This window comes from Ambystoma mexicanum, chromosome 6q (assembly GCF_040938575.1).
Source record: "Ambystoma mexicanum isolate Mex_15411 chromosome 6q, UKY_AmexF1_1, whole genome shotgun sequence".
Lineage (NCBI taxonomy): Eukaryota > Metazoa > Chordata > Amphibia > Caudata > Ambystomatidae > Ambystoma > Ambystoma mexicanum.
In genome coordinates, this window is record NC_090937.1 from 1,168,988,034 (window position 1) to 1,169,003,551 (window position 15,518).

Genomic DNA, 15,518 nt, shown 5'->3' on the forward strand with positions numbered 1-15,518 from the left:
CCCCCACAAGACTGTTCGGATTATATAGACTTGGTCGTTCAAATAGATCACAGACTGCAGAACAGGAAGGCCGATCGTTCCAAGTTTGATGCTCGAGTATTTTCCAAACCGCCAACTCCATCCAAAGGAGTAGACTCCGGGGAACCCATGCAAATAGGGGGTCTGAAAGGTCCTCTAACACAAAGGGAGCGGGAAAGGAGAAAACAGTTGCAATTATGCCTATATTGCGGAAACTCGGGGCACTTTCTTCGAGACTGTCAGGTGAAACCTGCCAAGAAGGCAGTAGGAGCTGCAGTTACCACAGTTACAAACTCTGAGCAGGGAAACGACCTCGCCCAACAAGAATAGAGGTCCTCTTGCCGAGCGTGAAAACCAGTTCCGTGACCTCGCATTTCGTGATACCTATGGTCCTCATTAGCCCTGATAATCCGGATCGATTACATGCAATTGAAGCTTACGTCGACAGCGGTGCCATCGGCAATTATGTGGATCATGAAATGGTTTTGAGGATGAATCTAACTCTTTGTCCCAAGGCTGTAAAGGACGTCATTACTACGGTGGATGGTACGGAGATAGCCTCCGGGCCAGTAACGCATACCACTCAAGAGGTGACGCTAGTAAGTCAAGATGGACACCATGAGAAGATCGTGTTCGATGTGATCAAGGCCCCTCAGTTCCAGATTATTCTAGGAATACCTTGGTTAGAGAAACACAATCCTCTGATCGATTGGCGAGCAAGAACGGTCCAGTTTCCAGAATGTGTCTCTACTTGTCACCCTCCACCTGGTGTTGCACTGGCAGCAATTTCTTCAGAGACTCCCCAGTTACCTCCCGAATACCTAGAATACCAAGATGTTTTCCGGAAGGAGCAGGCTAACTCTCTACCTCCTCATAGGTCTTATGACTGCCAGATAGACCTGATACCTGGATCTACTCCTCCTTGTAGTAGAATTTATGCCCTCACCGAGCCTGAGAACCTTCACCTTCGACAATACCTGGATCAATACCTGGCAAATGGGTTTATTCGTCCTTCCAAGTCCCCTGCCTCTTCAGCTTTGTTCTTCGTTCCAAAAAAGGAAGGAGACCTTAGAACTTGTATCGATTATCGCTCCCTGAACCAGATCACCGTTAAGAATAGATATCCGTTACCTTTGATCCCTGAACTCCTGGACCAAGTCAGAAAAGCATGCATATATACAAAGCTGGATCTTAGAGGAGCTTACCACTTGGTACGAGTAAAAGAGGGCGATGAATGGAAGACGGCCTTCCGCACCAAGTATGGGCTATTTGAATATCAGGTCATGCCCTTCGGACTTTGCAATGCCCCAGCCGCCTTTCAATATTTTATGAACGATGTCCTCAGAGAGCTCATAGATGTGTGTGTTGTTGTTTACATCGACGACATTCTCGTTTATTCTTCATCGGAATCTGAACATCGGAAACACGTGAAAATGGTCCTCGAAAGATTGCGTCAACACAAACTTTTCGCTAAGTTGGAAAAATGTGTTTTCAACGTGACTGAAGTTGAATTCTTGGGATTCATATTATCACCTGGCGGAGTGCGTATGGATTCAAAGAAGGTCGATGCAGTTCTCAAATGGCCATCACCATCCTCCGTAAAAGGTGTGCAAAGCATGTTAGGCTTCGCTAACTTTTACCGCAGGTTTATCCCCGAGTTCTCTCGAATAGTCCAGCCCATCACTGCCTTGTTAAAGAAAAACAAACGTTTTGAATGGTCTACCGAGGCGGAACAAGCTTTCCAGGATTTGAAGACTAAATTTATCTCTGCACCAATCTTAAAACACCCTCGCCCCGAACTCCCCTACATCGTGGAAACTGATGCTTCAAGCCTTGCCATGGGGGCAGTTCTATCACAAAAGGACCCGGTAACCAATCAGTTGCATCCCGTGGCATTTTGGTCCCGCAAATTCTCGCCTCCTGAAGTCAATTACACGATTACTGACAAGGAACTTCTGGCTATCAAGTCTGCCTTTAAGGCTTGGCGGCATTATCTGCTGGGGGACCGACACACCGTTACTGTGATTACGGATCACCGAAACCTGCAATATTTGAAAACCGCAAAAGCCCAATCCTCTAGACAACTCCGTTGGCCATTATTCTTTGCCGAGTTTGACTTCATAATTACCTATCGACCTGGTACAAAGAACGGTAAAGCCGATGCCCTTTCTCGGATGGGAGTGGAAGAACACTTGATCAACCCTAAACCTGTACCAATCATTCCCGAACAAAGAATTCTGGGTGTAATCGCCACAGAATCCATAGAGGAAGTTAAGGATAAAGCCAGGCAACTTGTAACTCCAGCAGACATACAGAATTGGCATCTGCAGGGAAAGGACTTTGCAGTAAAGGACAACTTATTGTATTTCCAAGAACGATTATACCTACCCAGCACAGATTTACAGAAAAAAGTAATCTCTTGTTATCACGACTCTTTAATGGAAGGTCATCCCGGTATAGCCAAGACCTCAGAAAAGATCAAGCGCTACTTCTGGTGGCCGTCTTGGAAAAAGATATCAGAGACTTTATAATGTCCTGTGGAGTATGCGCCCAAAACAAGAGTCAAAAGGAAAGACCAGCAGGCCTCTTACGCCCTATTGACATCCCACCTCGCCCTTGGCATACGCTTTCTATGGACTTCATCACCGATCTACCTCCATGCTCCGGATACAATACGATTCTAGTAATCGTGGACTTATTCTCCAAGATGGCGCATTTCATTCCGCTCAAAGGCTTGCCAACAGCAGCAACTCTGGCCCGAGAATTTCTCGAAAACATCGTCCGACTGCACGGTTTTCCTTCGGTTCTAATTTCGGATCGAGGTAGTCAATTTATTTCTCATTTTTGGCGAAGTTGCTGTCGGTCGGCTCAAATTGATGTGAGACTATCGACCAGTCACCACCCTCAGACCGACGGACAAACCGAGAGGACCAATCAAACTCTGGAACAGTATTTACGCTGCATGCTGCAACAAACTGAAAAAACTTGGAGAGATATCCTTTGGATAGCCGAGTATGCCTACAATAACTCTGTCCATTCGGGAACTGGGAAAACCCCGTTTTTTATTTTGTACGGCAGTCACCCTCGAACCTCGGAGTTGGATCCCCTCCAAGATCTTGAAACACCAGCAGTAGACTACCTGCATTCTACAATCACCCAAGCCTTTAAGGAAGCTGTTTCTCACCTTCAAAGGGCTAAAGAACAATACAAGAAAGGAGCAGATCAACATCGGAAGGAAGCCCCTCACTACCAAGTAGGGGATCAAGTCTGGTTATCCACCAAATATCTATCTCTAAAAGGGCCACGCACATTCAACCCAAGATACCTTGGTCCCTATTCCATCACTACCATAGTAAACCCAGTAGCGGTCAAGTTGGACTTGCCCCCGCACATGAAGATACATCCGGTCTTCCACGTCTCTCTATTAAAACCCGTGCAACCTCAAACCCGACTAACCAAATCTCCAAAACCTATCCTAGTTGATGGAGAACTCGAGTTTGAAGTCAAAAGCATTCTGGACTCCAAGATCTCCAAATCTAAACTATTCTACCTAATTGACTGGAAAGGCTACGGCCCCCAAGAGAGATCCTGGGAACCTGCTGAATATGTCCACGCTCCTCGCCTAATCAAAAGATTTCACCGAACATTTCCTGACAAGCCAAAACCCCTGGAGAAGCCCGGTTTGGGAGGGGCCTTGAGGGGGGGTACTGTCATGGTCTCTGCTTCCAAAAGGTCAGGGTTTTCCCAACTCCCTTGGAAGCAGATCCATAACCCAGGTTCCGAGTGCCAACCAGTCCCAATTGGGACCTTTTGGACCCAGTCCTGGCGCCAGTGGCACCAGGCTCATAAATATGCCCAGTCCCAGCGCTGGAAGCGCCGGGCTCATAATGCTTGGGTGGACTTACCTGCAGCAGACCATGCTGCTTACTTGCCTGCCAGTTGAGCCTCTGATCCTCTTCTGTTTGGAACTACTTTTCCTGTTGGGTGGGGCTGGAGCCACTCCCTAGATTCAGAACACTGGAACTCTTCTGGAAGGCAGGAACTCTTTTCTTACCAGGAACTCTTTTCTTACTTAGGCTTGGCTGTGGAAGGAGACACCTAAGCACTACAGGAGGCTATTTAAACCACACCCGGTGGATGAATCTTGCTTTGCGTTATTCTGCACCCTCTGCAGCAGAACGCTCATCGTGTCTTCTGCATCCGGTCCTGGGCCTAAGGAAAAAGGCTTACCATCCTGAATCCAGTCTTCAGCAACTCCTATAAAGACAAGAAAGAACAGGTTAGCATTCCGGCATCTGAAAGGCAAAGGCTTACCTACTCTTCGTGCGCTCCGGAGGTCTTCACACTGCATTCCGGCATCTGAAAGACAAAAGCTTACCAACTCTTCGCACGCTCCGGAGGCCGTCGGCGCTGCATCCCGCATCTGAAAGACAAAACAAGGTGCGTTTAAAGACATTGGGGAACTTTAATACTCACGTGCCATTACTCCTTTCCACATCTAACCCAGTGGGTTTCCCGGCACCCTGCAGCCGCTCCGAACTTGTACCTGCAAAATAAAAGACAGAGCGCATCGTGAAGCTGGCAACAAGCGCTTACTTACGTGCTTCCAGGCGCTTCTATTCATCACACGGGCTCCATCTTCAACTCACTTCAGCCCGTCATCCGCCATCGCCGGAACCCTGCAAAACAAGAGACATCATTATTAAAGACTTTAAAGACATTAGAGTTACTCGAAACTTACCGTTCGTGCAGTAAACGACGGACAGCAGTCCTCTGAAGTCAAGAGGCCTGCGCTACCTATCCAGTGAAGAAACTGGTTACAGCACCCTGCCCCGAGGCAGATGGAGAGCTCGGCATTCACTTACCTAAGGTGAGAGCGTTAACCTGTGGGGGTCTACAGGAGAGGAGAAGAGGAAAGAGATAGGGACACCCCAATAACCCCAGTTCATTAACCCCGTATTTTCTATCTGCAGACATCTTCTCTGCACGTCAGGCATACCGGGCACAGAGGTCTAGCCCAAAGAGCCAACCGGGTGCTGCACATCACCTTTGAAGATACGGTAGTCGCCCAGTCAAGACCGGCGCCTCTGCGAGAATCAGGTGAGCGTTACAGCCCCAAAGTAACGGCTCTGCCGAGGATTCTTGTGTCAAGGCTAAAATTTCAGTCAAGCCCCCTGATCAATCTGTGGAGTCGACTGCCTCATCTACACATGTGAAGCAGTTCTCCTCAGATGTTCCCAAAATGGTGGGCGTTCCTGCGTGGTCTACGGCGGCCATTTTGGATTCTTCCCTCACACCCACGCTATCGTCGGCGGGTGCTGGGAAGCTCCTTTTTGGTGGACAACCTTATCCACGCGTCAGTTTGAATCCGTTCCGCCCTTCCTATGACTGGCGTGCTCGGATGCCACTATCACATACAGTTTCGCTTCCTCCTACATCTTCCCCTTTGGTCTATGTAGACCCGGTTGGTGGCGGGCCCTCTTGGCAGCACTCCTCTGTTTGTGGGGTTATGTTCCTCATGAGATGCCTCTACCCACTACGGCGCCTAAGGTCTCGGCAGAGGATGCCTTTTTTGGGAAATTTCTTAGTGTAATGAACTTTGATCCCATGAGGGAGTACTTTAAAGGCCTCTTTAGGGAAATCTCGCCTCACTCTGTTGCTTGCCCCGACAGTTCCGGTCACAACTCCTGTCGCCCCGGCTGTAGCACCTCCTCTGCCTTCTGGCTCTTCCGCCTCTGCCTCCTTGTCACCGGTGGACAAGTCTTCAGCAGAGCGTGATATCAATCTGACGCCTGTTGCGTCGTGCTTGAGGGATGCGAATGCACTAGATGACCCTTTGGCAGATCAGGATAGTGAGGGAACCAGCCCCGCTCTGAGCATTTCACGACTGGGTACTGGACAAAGGTGCTTTCGGGGGCACTAACCTTGACTCCACAGGAGCGCACTGGCCTGTTTCTTCAGAGGGATGTCCTGGCCGAGGCCTGCAAAGTCTGGGATAAACCCCACACCGGGCTGCACATAAAGGAATTGACGCCTGTTACAGGCTTCACACCTCTGAGGAAGCAGCCTTGGCGTCATGCCCGCTCCTGTCCTCGACGGTGGTGACGGCCGCCACTCTGCAATCCAAGCCGGCCTCTGCGACTTCCGCAGCTGCGGCTCAATTTCTGTCCATGGAGGACAAATGCTCGATTCCTTGGGCAAGAAGATTTTTGCCAATTCAGCGCTGTAAATTTCGTCAGGCCAACGCAGAGCTCATCCTGGCGGCGGCAAATATGAAACTGTGGAGAGATTTGGCTGACTTCCAGGAGTTCATGCCTGTCGACTGGTTAGAAGACTTTAAAGGTGGCTTGTCGGACGCTAGAGTGTTGGCTCAGGATATGTTGGAGGCTGCTGCGCATCATGTTGACACCTCGGCTTGTGGTCTCAAGCTGGAGGTGGAAACCTCTTGTCAGGCTTGGTTTCATGCAACAAAGTTTTCGAAGGAGGTCCAAGATAAAGTTCTGGCCCTGCCTTTTGATGGCAAAGGGTTGTTTCATTCTTCAACGTATGACGAGCTCACCAAGACTAAAGCGAGGACCCAAACTGCCAAGATTCTTGTTGCTGCTTGTGAAGGCCCCAGTCAAAGGTTCGAGATCTGGATCCCCATCTCGATCCTCTAGAGGGTTCCAAGATCGCAGGTCACACAAGATTGATCCTCCACCAGGTAACTCCCGCCGGAGGTAGCAACCTGGCGGTTTTTTCTATCGGTCGTCGGCCTCCTCTTCAGGGACAGGTTGTCTCTCTGTAGAAAAGTCTGCAAAATGATATTTTTTGGCGCTCGCACGAGACTCAGGTGGGAGGACGAATCTCGTCTCATCTGGAGGCGTGGCAAACCATCACCGACGGCCGGTGGGTTTTGTCCATCACTCGGGTGGGCTTCCACTTGCCCCTCCTTCCTACCCCACCCTTCAATCCTCCCTTTCAGCAGTCAGGGTCGCCCTCCCGCAGAGCCAAGGTCCAGAAGTTTCTAGATCTCAGGGCTATAGAACCAGTTTCCCATAGTGGCACGAGGGGAGAGCTTCTACTCTCGTCTGTTTACGGTGCCTGCACACCATTCTAGACCTTTCCCAGTTCAACCTTTCTCTTCCCCCCAATAGAAATTCAAGGTGATTACACCCTGCTAAATAAAGTCCTCTCTTCAGAAGGGCGACTGGCTCAGTGTTGTGGACCTTCAGGATGCATATATGCATATCCTGATTTGGAGCCCACATCGGAAATATCTGCGGTTCTACCTGGGAGTGGAGCACTAGCAGTTTTGAGTGCTCCCCTTTGGTCTAAGCTTGGCGCCACATGTCTTCACGAAGATGTCGGTCATCGCAGCCTTTTTAAGGTTACAGGGTGTTCATGTGTATCCACATTTGGACAACTGGCTTCTGCGCAGTCCTTGTCCGGTGAAAGCCTTGAGCAATCTTCCCTCTCCTTCAGCTCGTGTTCATTCTTGGGCTGTCGGTGAACTGGCGGAAATCCTCCATGACTATCTCTCAGGACCTGATATTCCTTGGTTTCCATCTGAACACGATCGACTGCAGAGTGTACTTAACGGTGGACAGGATAGCGGATCTGTTAACCACGTATTATGTCTTCATTCAGTCGGAAAGCATGTCCGCCTGGTGGTTCCAGAGGCTTCTGGGCCTCATGGCCTCGTGCGTGCTTGCTCTTCCCCTCACACGTCTCAAGATGCGACTTACACAGTTGGCTGTTCGGAGCTCCTGGCTTCAGGCAGTGGACCCGGACACCAAGATGGTTCTGGTTCCACCATGCATCATGACAGATCTCCTATGGTGGTCTTCCAGCAATCTGTCGGTGGGTGCACCCTTTCAGGAACCCTCCCCTCGGGTGACCATTATGACCGACTCTTCCCTTATCAGGTGTTGTGCGACGATGGATTATCATCCGATTTTCGACCTGTGGTCGCCGCTGTGGTTGGATGTAAGGCGAGCTCTTAAGTTTTATTTGGACAGAGCATCTAATGTTCAGAGCTCTTCCCAGCTTTTGTTGACCTTCGGAGACCCAAAAGGAAAGCCGGCTTCGAAAGCAACAATCTCCCGATGGATTGCTTCCTGTATCTCTGAAGCGTATTCCGTTCAGGGCCTTCAACCTCCATAGGGAATTAATGCCCATCTTGTGCGGGGTAAGGCAGCTGCCGTTGCCTTCCAAAAATATGTTCCCTGGGAAACCATTGCGAAGACAGCCACACGGGCTTCCCCATCAGCTTTTGTGAAGCATTACTGCTTAGACCTGAGCTCCAGAGCTGATGCTCAGTTCAGGCAAGCTGATGTTAAAAATCTCTTTCAGTTAAGGAGTTCCATCCACCCGTTCTCCTGTAAGGAGTGCTTGGTAATCTCCCAGAAGTATGGAGGAAAGGTGACGGGACGTAGGAGTATAATAAAGTTACTCACCGTAGTGACTCCTTACTCATTGTCCATAGTCCCCTTTACTCCATACGCCCGCCCGCCGTTCCCTCTAATAAGAATCCTCTATTATTGCTTAAATGATCTCAGACCTGGCGATAGAAAAGGACTGAAGGGCGATGCGCAGGCCGGAGCTAAGGAGGGCAGGGTTACAGCCGCGTGCAGTACCCCATGTAAAATGAGGACACATTTTTCAATTTGAAGCTTTTTTTAAAAAGTGCTCCGTTTCTGTCCCCCAGGACGGAATGTCCCAAAAGGTTGGAGGAAAGGGGACTATGGACTAAGGTAGTCACTACGGTGAGTAACTTTATTATTCTCACGTATTCATGTAAAAATAATGTTTTAACTGTACTTTTAAACAGATTTTTCGAGAATGCCTGCTTGTATGGTTTATGGTTGCCGTTCTTAGACCTAAAACAAACCTAAGGGCTCAATAATGCATACATTCCCGAGTAATATAGATCTAGTAAGAGAATGGGTCAGATATTGCGTATTTGCGCCGGGCAAGCTTGAAAGTAGAGCCCAGGATGTCTTGGAGGACTTAAGGGGCGATCGATTCCGCATCTGCCGCCTGCACTTTATCCCGAATATGTACGGCCAACGCAGTAGACAAAGAAGCATCGACCCAGAATGCCTCATAAATTGCTTCCAAATGCAATTCCAACTCTTATCAATGCACACGCGGGACCAGGTGAGTTCCGGATGATGAAATAGCTGTAGGCCTTGGGGTACTGAACAGGTAACTACATGAACGGATCGGTGCTTTCGGTGTGAATGTTTCTTACTAAACTTTGCATATTGACCAGATTGTATTGCTTTATATAACAATACCCCATTTTGCTAGACATCTGTCCCTGGTTTTAGGAGCATCATAGAAACTAATTATGAACATAGAAAACTGTCATAGTGCCCTTGGAAATGAGCATAATATTTTCGTAATCGGTTGCTTGACATGTCAATTCTTTTAGGTGAGCATATTCACTGAAGCATATACCATTGGTAGTGACAACATCACTGACACGTCCAGTATACCAATTGTGAGCCATACAGAGAAGCTGAAGTGCATATTTTTGAGAGTTGGATCTTACCACATATCTAATGCAAATCTAATTTTCCCTTAACCATTTTGTGACAATGCACTGAAAATGAAGGAGCAAGAGTCAACATCAACTTCGAGCGCCTATCGGGTAGTTTTATTTCCCTTTTCGATTACTGGAATGTTTTATGCATGGAATTTTAAATAATATGAAATAGTTTAGCCTATCGTTTGTCTACATAATGTTTCATTTATGGGTTTTTATTTAATGTTAAAGGACATTTGTACCGCGCATTATCACCACCGGAGTGGTCCCCTGGCGCTCTGGTGGCTCTGAAAGAGGGAGGGAGAGGTGTGTTAGTGGGTGGAGGCTGGAAAAGTGCAAGATTTCAGTGATGTGCTGTTGGCAGCCTCAGCCCGGTGGTTCCGTCGGCTGGGCCTGGGGTGTATGGGCCGGTAGTCATCGTATGCTGATGTGCGAGTCTGTGTGTTTTTGTTTTGTTGTTGCAGTGTAGTGAAGTTCGTGCGGTTTATTGTGCTGGAGGTTTGTGGTTGTGTTTGGTTTGGAGTTTGAGAGGTGTATGCAGAGAAGGAAATTGTTAGTGGTATTGGCTAGTTGGTATCTCTACCCTGGATTGACCAGTTGGATTCGTGTAATCATACACGACTGGGTGCTTGCGCACCTTGTCCCGCAGAAGGTACGTGGCCGTTTGCATTCGAGGTCCCTTGAGCATTTAGCTGTCCCCTCCGTCGGCTCCCTCAGTAACTTTGCATGCTCCTCACCCCCACCCACATGACCAGCGCACCTGCTAGTGTTCATACTTCAGATTGTGTGGTGATTGCTGGTATCTCGTCTGTTCCACAGCCCTGTGGTACCTAGTTGTAGCTGTACGGGCGGTGGGGGATGGTAGGGATTGGCTGGGGTTGTTGCCTCCGTCTCCCTGGGTCTCGCAGGTGGACCCCTGTGTTCAGCGTCAGCCCTACTAGTGCTCAGAGTACTTCTGTCGGTTCTAGGGGCTTGTAAATGTCCTTTCTTGTTGAGTCATTTGTCTTACTGTTTCGGTTTTTAGTCTCTGGTGTTGAAGAGCCAGGTTTTTAGTAATTTTCTGAATTTAAGGTGATCTTTGGTGTTCCTTATTACTTTTGGGATGTTGTTCCAGGTTTTCGCGGCTAAGTGGTAGAAGGCGGTGCCTCTGAGTTTTTTCTTGATGTAAGGTTTTAGTTCGTCGGGTTTCATTGGTTGACCTGAGCGGTCTCGTTGGCTTGTAGATTATTTTCTTTTGTAGGAAATCTGCTCCTTGTCCGCAGATTGCCCTGTGCGTTATGCACATTGTTTTGAAGGTGATAGTGTTTTACTGGGAGCCTGTGTAGTGTTTTTAGGGCCGGGGTGATGTGGTCTCTTCTGGATAGTTTGAGGAGTAGTCTGGATGCTGTGTTTTGGATCCGTTGTAGCTTCTTCAGTAGGTATTCCAATATACCGAGGTAGAGGCTGTTTGCATAGTCGATACTTGACATGATGAGGCCGACGATAGTGAGTGTTTTGTGTGTGAAGGAGAGGTAGTATTTTTCTTGCCGTGTGGAGGAGGAAGAAGCATTTCTTGACTGTTGTTTCAGGACTCCCAGATTTTTTACTACCTTAGATGGTGATCGTGCAGATCCCATTTCCGTTGGCCACGGGATGGCGGTTTCCTTCTCTTGGTCTTTGGATATGATCATGATTTCTGTTTTTCCTGGGTTGATTTTCAGGTTGTTGGCATTCATCCAGTTGAAGACTTCTTTTAGACAGTCGGTTAAGTTTGAATGATCGGCTTGGGTGTCTTCGATCTTGTAGATGATTTGAGTGTCGTCTGCGTAGTTGTAGCATTTGATGTTTCTTGAAGATTCTGATAACTGGGGTTTGATAGATGTTGAAGTACAGTGGTGATAGTGAGGATCCTTGTGGTACTCCACAGTCGTTGACTCGTGGGGTGGATTTGAAGGGTTTGATTCAAACGGTTTCAGTTCTGTCTGCTAGGAATGATTTAGTCCAGCGTAGCGCTGTCTGTTATGCCCATGTCTTCTAGTCTTCTAGTCTTTTGGTTAGGGTGTCATGGCTAACTGTGTCGAAAGCTGCGGAGAGGTCGAGCAGAATAAGGGCTGATGCTGTGTTGGAGTCTGCGTTTGTTTTTAGGTCATCCCAGATGGATAGAAGTGCTGTTTCTGTACCTATTGTGGGTCTGAAGCCGACTTGAGCTGGGTCTAGCAGGTGGTGTTCTTCAACGTATTCTTGGGTTAGTTTGTATACGTAGGTTTCGAGGAGTTTGGCCGGGTAGGGGATGTTGGAGATTGGTCTGTAGTTGGAGAGATCATCTACGTCCCCGCTTGTGTTTTTCAGAAGTGGTTTGATGTAAGCCGATTTGAAGATCCTTGGTACGGTTCCTGTTGCTAGTGATAGATTTAGAAGGTTTCTGAAGTATTCTGCTGGCGTTCCTTGTGTGAGGATTGATTTGTAGATGTCCGGGGGACAGGGATCCATCGGTGAGCCCGCTTTCTTGCTGTGTTTTACGAGCATTGCGAATGCCTCTGCTGATATTTCAGGAAAACTATTGTTTGTGCTGCGGTTCTGAGTTAGGTTCGTTTGGTTGTATGTCGCTCCTGGTTGGCTTCTGTTGGATGGTTTGTCGGATGTCATTGATTTTTTTTTTTTTTTTTAAGTGGTCTGCAAGGTTGTTGCATAGTTTTTCTGAGGGGGTTGGGGTGTTGTCACAGCCTGGTGGGTACCTCATTTCTTTAATGATGCGGAACATTTCTTTTTGTGAGTTGGTGGCATTTGTGATTCTGTCATCATAATGCCTTCTCTTTGCCTTTTGAATTTCCTTCTTGTATGCACGAATTTGCTTCTGGAACAGTGTTTTTTTGTCTGGGTTGTAATCTTTCCTCCATTCCATTTCCAGCTTTTTGTTTTCTTTTTTCATGGTGCTTAGTAGTGGGGTAAACCATTTTGCCATTGCTCTCTTTTTTGATGGTGTGACTGGTTTTTCTGGGGCCATCTTGTCAATTGTATCTGCAATCCATTTGTGTAATATCTCCGCTTTCCCGTCTAGGTCAGCTAGGTCTAGTTCTGTTGCTGAGGGCTTGGTTAACTCCAGTTGTTCGAATAGGTTGCCTTTTTTGACGTCTTTCCAATTTCTTTTGGTGGTGGTTGTGAGTTTAGGAGGTTGGATGCAGACTTGAGTAGGCAGATTGATTACGAATGGGATGATGAGATGGTCGTTCCACAGTATTTGTATTGGCGGTGCCGTGGTGATGAGTTTTTCCTCGGTGAAAATTGCGTCCAGGGTGTGTCCTGCCGAGTGAGTTGCCCCTTTTACTAGTTGTCGTAGTTTCATGGTGGTGAGTTGTTCAATCAGTGAGTTTTGTGAGTTGGCATACCTGTCTTCGAACCAGATGTTGAAGTCTCCCAGTATGATTAGGTGTTCGTGGTTGATGGCTATGTTGGTTATGACTTCTATGAAGTTGTCGACGAAGGATGCATCATAAATTGGGGGCCTTTACACCAGGATGAATGTGATGTTGGTTTTGGGCTAGCTGTTAGGTGTATGACCATGGACTCGCAGTTGAGGATGTTGAGTGGTTCATCTGTTCTTATTTTTAGCTGTTCTTTAAATGCTATTGCGATACCTCCTCCTTTTTTGTTGTTCCTGTTTATTTGAAGGCATTTAAAGTTTGCTGGAAGGCAGATTTGGAGTGTGATTTTGTAGTTGTCGTCCAGCCAAGTTTTTGTGATGAAGAGGATGTCAATGCCATTGTCGTCGAGTAGGTCGAAGATCTCTGTAGAGTGTTTTGACATGGATCTTGCATTTTTTAGATTGCAGTGAAGTTTACAGGTGTAGTTTGGTTTGGCTTCTTTTGTTAGGGACGTTTTCTGATCTTGTTCAGGAGCAGGTTTCAGGTTTTCGGCGTCCTCGAATAGTTCTTCTAGGTTTAGTCAAGGGTTTTTGTTTTCATCTGTTTCTTCTTCCAGGGGTTGTGGTTGTGGGTTCTTCTTGCTTTGGTGATGTAAGGTGTTATTGCTTCAGTTGTGTGCTTGTTGTATCTGGTGGGGTTCGTCGTCCTTCTTGATTTTGTTAGGTTGTTTAATGTAGTTGGTTTTGGCTTTGCTTTGGTTCGATCTGGTGAGCAGGTCTCCGCGAGGTATGAAGTTAGGTAGAGGATTTGTCTCTTCCTTCATTGTTGGTCCGATTTTTGAACCTATCTGTGGGGGTGTGTTCTGTTGTTGCGGTTCTTAGATGCAGTTTTGGAGTGTTTGTTCTTTCTTCTCTTCTTTCCCTCTGGGTGGGTCATTTGCGCGGCATTGTACGATTCCGAGTTGTTTTAGTCTTATTAGTACTTGGTGTGGATGTTGTCCGCTACCGGTTTTAGTCTGTTTGTGGGTCCTATTTTCAGCTGATAGTGTTGACTATTTGTTTACTTGTTGTCTCGGTCGGGGTATAAGGGTGGAGTTAAGGTTTGTGTAGTTATATAATTGGGTTTTAACAGTGGCTCTCTGGGGAACCAGGAAGGGGCGCGGGGAGGGAGGGGATGCAAGGGCCTGCTCCTGGGCACGGGCCCACAGGTTACAGGGCGAAAACCAAACACCAGGTGGGTGTTTCTACAGGGCACACACGCACCGCGCTCCGAGGGTCTGCAAAGGAGCCGGTGGGCGCCTTGCGAGTCGGTAGACTCGGCGTGGAAGCTGGATGCACCAATGGGAGGGAGGCGGGTGGGCTGGGGAAGCGGGGAGGGAGGGGGTGCAAGGGCCTGCTCCTGGGCACAGGCCCACAAGTTACAGGGCGAAAACCAAACACCAGGTGGGTGTTTTTACAGGGCACACACTCACTGCGCTCCGAGGGTACCATTGTCTGCATCCGATTGTCACTGTTAAATTTCACTGTCTGTTTTCATCCATACTAAAACCAAGCACAGTCTTACAGGGGGATGCTAGTACTTAGACTACAATTACATCCTTTGGAGCTGGTCCGAAGTATGAGGTATGCATACTGACAAATCCCTTGAATGAATGAAAAAGTAAATCCTACATCTGATACTATTAGACAGTGACATTCATATATGCGTGCAGTATTTCAAACTTTCATCATTTCAGTTCTAACGTTACAATTTCTACCCTGATGCAGAATACAATGCAAAATGCTTGAGTGCAACATTACAACCAGTAGGTTTTGCACAGTGATCTCTGCTCGAGTACACTTGCCATCAATCAGGTGCAATTGGAAATGTCTATTTTGACTAAATGACATACACCGTTTACGAGGGTATGTATGTAAGCGATGTGTGCGATGAAAGAATTTGATTTCAAATACGATGGTCTTTTTTTTTAATGGATATTCTATGCAAGGGATGTATACAAGGTCAGGAAATGGAAGAGGAGGCACATGGATCAGAGGTGGTGGACCAGCTTACTGGTGCGGTCGTTAGAGTGAAGAACATGGTTTCACAGAAAATCAAGAAAACAAGATTAACTTACAAACAGTTTTGTTTACGAAAAGTGTTTTGGGCTGGTGTTGTCTGCATAACATGTTTTTTTTAATCTAAAGTGCTCTATACTATATGTTGGATTTACATTAAACATGATTTTACAACCCATCTCCTAGAGGCCCCGAAGAAAACGAAGTATCAAGTCACAGACAACAAATGAAACCAAAGATGCTGCTTGCCAAACAGATTTCACCATGGAGCAATTATTATTTAAGGCACGGCGTGGTCCAGTCAATAAGCAGACTCGAGATGCTTATGCCCAATGTTAGGGAGAATTCTCTGAAAAGGCTAATTTCCCAAACCTAGTGAGTCCCCCAGCAACTTTGCTGGATTTTTGGGGTTTATTTTTTTTCTCCTGCTAAGAGTGAGACTCTTCTTCTCCCACTCATAGGCATGATTTGAGAATGTCCTTTGACTTTGTAATGTATTTTATGGGCTATGGGGTCTTTTACTCCATAGGGCTTCATGTGTATTTGGTAAGTGTGTTACACAGCACCCTC

General features: G+C 47.4%; 1 protein-coding gene across 2 annotated transcripts in view; it reads left to right on the forward strand.

Annotated features, from left to right (window-relative positions):
• Window positions 1-15,518, forward strand: part of PDS5A (PDS5 cohesin associated factor A) — a 1,291,333-nt gene that overhangs the window by 418,997 nt on the left and 856,818 nt on the right. The gene's annotated exons all lie outside the window — the stretch shown is intronic.